This window comes from Microtus ochrogaster, linkage group LG1, assembly GCF_000317375.1.
Source record: "Microtus ochrogaster isolate Prairie Vole_2 linkage group LG1, MicOch1.0, whole genome shotgun sequence".
Lineage (NCBI taxonomy): Eukaryota > Metazoa > Chordata > Mammalia > Rodentia > Cricetidae > Microtus > Microtus ochrogaster.
Window position 1 is genome coordinate 16,637,714 of NC_022027.1, and position 4,295 is coordinate 16,642,008.

Here is a 4,295-nt window from a genome sequence, read left to right on the forward strand (position 1 = left end):
CTATCACACACACACACACACACACACACACACACACACACAGTGCAGTGTACTGAGTGAATTCCTTCCTTCTCAAAAGAGCATTCACATTTGACCTCTGAATAAATCATCTAAAATTCTAAGAGCTAAAATTAAATTGTCCTTTCTTTAGTCTAAGGATCAATCTAATTATACTAGAAATTATCGGACTCAATATCCTCTTGGAATAGAGACTTCTACAGGGTGATGTTATGTAAATAAATATATATTCATGGTTTCAAACTGAGTCAAACTAAGTGGATAGAAATTTAATTAAAGGCAAAGTGCTCTCTTTAAAAGAATAAGTATTAAATAATTTTCTGCCATTCGAGGAAAACTGTACCTTATTTCTTCATAGAATAAACTTTTATTAAATTCATAGTCTTGTGTGCTGTATTTTAATCCGCTCCAGAAACAACTTCATCATCTATTTCTGTTCTTATAAATAAATGTGATATACATAACTCACCTTAAATTTAGTAAGATTTTACATGCAAAAAGGAATTAAATTGTCATGTTAACCCTGTTGTGTAAAAGAGCTTGTGAATTTTTTCTTACAATAAATAACAGAAAAGCTAAACAAACACATAAGCAGTGATTTTTATTATACAATAGAGAACTAAGGTTAAAGGGGAAATCTGAAGAGACAGAACACCCTGCTAGGTACCTACAGTCAAAGCTGTTAGAGAGTTAAGTAGCTAAAAGCATATCAATGACAGCATATGTAAACACTTTAGGTTGAGTGTGGACTAGCTGAGTAGTTCTAAACCTTTTGATTTTTTTGCAGCCTTGAATTGTCCAAGAAAGTTAAATATTACCCTAGTTTATTGTATATAAAATATAAGTAAAATTTAAATGTTTATTGATAATAATGAATAATTTCTTTTAAAGAAATTCTTTGATATGTAATTTTATAATGTATAAAAGAAAAATCATATTTGCCTATTATTGAAATAGAAATACTTGTTTATTTTTAGGTAGAGAAATCATGGTTTATTATTTGAAAATGCAGTACACAAACTTGCTTCAATAATTTTTAGAGATGTTTGATATTTGATTTTATAATCATCAATACTGAGAACTCTGCATCTCATAATGGTGTGATACAAAAAAGTAGAATATATTTATTGTTATTTTAGAAATTGTCACTCTGTCCTAATTTTAAGCAAAAATTCATTTAATGATTTTATATGAATCTCAAGTCAGCACTTCAAACATCAACTTTTAAAATGAGAAACTCTAAAATAATATGATCCAAAGACACACCAATTTCATACCCACATGGTAGAAAGTGGTCACAGGAAAACTGCAATATTTCCTTGAAGGTATAAAATTTGTGTGTGCCATGAAAATATTCTTTAACAAAGAAGCCATGACTTATGACCTTATTGACTATCATTTTTTTAGATATAACCCTGACCAATAACCTATATCACCATACAACTTCAGTTATGAAAATATGGAGCCTTCAACCCTATGTCCCAGCCTTTTTGGTATAGGAAGGTACTCTGCAGATTTTTAAAAGGGAATCCTGGATGTCAACCCAGCAACAAACCCTGAAACTACAATATATGCTGCTGGAGCAATGGTGGTGCAGAATTTATGGGAGTGGCCAAGCAATGTCTGGTTAAATTGAGCCCTGCATCCACATAAGTTAAGTCCATGTCCTATACTGCTATTATTGAGCAAGAATCAGAGACCAAATAGCCCAAAGACTTAGTGTAGAACTAAACATGACTGGAAAAAAAATAATGAAATGATTATGAATGATATTTTAATATACTCATAGATAAGTGCTTGTCAACTTATAATCAGAGAGGTTTCCCCTAGCAGCAGATGGGAGTGAAGTATAGACCCACAGCCAAATATTATGCAGAGAGTCTAAATTAGAGATTTCCATTGGGCCCCTACCCTCAGAGACCCAGAAACCCTGTAGAAGAAAGGGATAAAAAATTGTAGGAATAAAAGGGAATGGAGGTTGCCCAAAAATCATCAATCTTTGAAACTGAATAAGCAGGGCTCACATAGGCTCACAGAGACTGAAATGGCAAACAGGACACCTGCATAAACTGGGACAGTTCCTCTGCATATATGTAATAGCTGTTAACTTTGTGTTTATGTGAGAATTCTAACTATTGTGTAAAGTATACCTCTGAATCTGTTGCATGCTCTTGAGGCTCTATTAGGATACCTTATACAACCTCAATATGAGGGATAGTTCTTTTGTTTTCATATCCTGTTTGTCATCTTTGGTTGTTGTCTCTTGGAAGCTTGCACTTTTCTGAGAGGAAATGGAGAGGGGAATGAACCTGGGGAATGGGGAGATGATGGGAAGTTGGGAGGAGTGGATTGAGGGGATACTGTAGTCAGAATGCCCTGAATGAGAGAGAAATCCATTTTCAAGGAGAAAGAATAAAAAGTAGCCAGCTGTAAGATTGAAACTGAAAATAATTCCTCTCTAATAGAAACTATTAATAAACCAGCTCATATTTGCCTCCAAATTTCTACCCACTGCCAAATATATAATATAGATGTAAATTGTACTATTTAAACAATATAACATCATAAGGAAAAAATCATATATGTATTGTCGAGGCCCAAAAATGTGAGCCTAATTACCTCCTGTAGATGGTCAGAATATGCAAACATACTTCAATTCTTCTTTTGTAATATGAGGTTATCTGGGGAGTAGCTGCCTTCAGGATTCTTGGTCTAGGGTGGCTTTACTGCCTAGACAACAGAATGCTAATGATTTGATGCCTTAAAGTGTTAAAGCAAATTACTGGTCGAGTTATCCTCTGTCTCATGTTATAAAAGTCCTTTGTTTCCTTCTCCCTGCTTTTGTATTAGGTATAAAAGCATATGGAAAATTAAACATGGGATGATTTCAGTATTCACTGGAATACCCTCCTAGTACTGTTCTATGATTTCTGTTTTATTATTTTCACAAACATCTTTGTATTCTTTACTAATATTTCTAAATCACAATGCCCCTATGCTGGCAAAAAGTATTTTTGTCAAGGCCGGTCCCCAATAATGTATAGGAATTTTTAAGACACTGAAGCATGGATTTAGATTTACTTGTTGAGCAAAGTTTTGCCTTATTATAAAACTTTCCCTCAAATTTTTATTTTGTGTTGTATCTGAACTCTTTCTCTGATGTTCAGCACCACTTGAAACTGTATATAGAGCTTTTGATGTAATCTCTCTGTCTGTGAGAACTCTCCAGACTTAAACACCTGGGAAAGTTTGTACTCAAAAAGGATAAAAGGCATACAATCTATATGAAGAATGATACTTAGGAATTTACAAATTCATGGCAAGATAAAATAGGGGCATGTAAAGGACTTGGATACTCCGCTGCTTATGGAGAAAAGCAACTGTGAACCACAAACAAGCTACTAATCACAAAAGCATGGTTCTCACAGTGAAGTAAAATCATAAATATGTCAGTTTATGATACATAATGGAACAAATTCACTTTAAAAACTAAGTATAACTTATACCAAAAACTTAAAAAAGAGAAATATTCATAATGATTACTATCAAAAATAGCACAAGTATGTGTCTATCTTAGTTAGGGTTTTTTGTTTTTTTTTTTTTTTTTTTTTTTCGAGACCGGGTTTCTGTTGTGAGGAGCTGTGGGCCTCTTCCCACATATAATCATGAATGGAAAAAAGTGTCTACTTCTCCCATTCTTTTCCTACCTATTAGTGGAGTTTTTATCATCAATATTACTGACTGTGTTTTTGAATCTTAAGACAGTTACATGACTTTTGTCTTTTATTCTGTTAGTGTGATACATTGTGCTTATTGATTTGCATATGTTCAATCATCTTGACATTCTTGGTAAACCTCACTTGATTGGGTTCAATAATCTTCTCATTGTGTTTCTGTATTTCGGTAATATTTTGATAGCACTTCGTCTATAATCATAGTTATTGATGTATAATCTGCTTTGTTTCCTATATGAGAGTAAAGCTGACCCTATCTAATGTAATCACAAAATTGCCTTCCTTGTCAACTTCAGCAACCTTTTGAGGAAAATAGAGGGTATTTCTTTAATAGTTTGGTGAAATTTAGCAGTGAAGCAGTTCTACCCCAGGCATTTGTGTGTCAACAAGACTTTTTTTTTTTTGTCATTCTTTAGGAACCTTTAATTTTTTTTTATTGAAAAAAAAATTCCGCCTCCTCCTTGCCTCCCATTTCCCTCCCCCTCCTCCCACTCCTCTCCCCCTTCCTCTCCAGTCTAAAGAGCAGTCAGGGTTCCCTGCCCT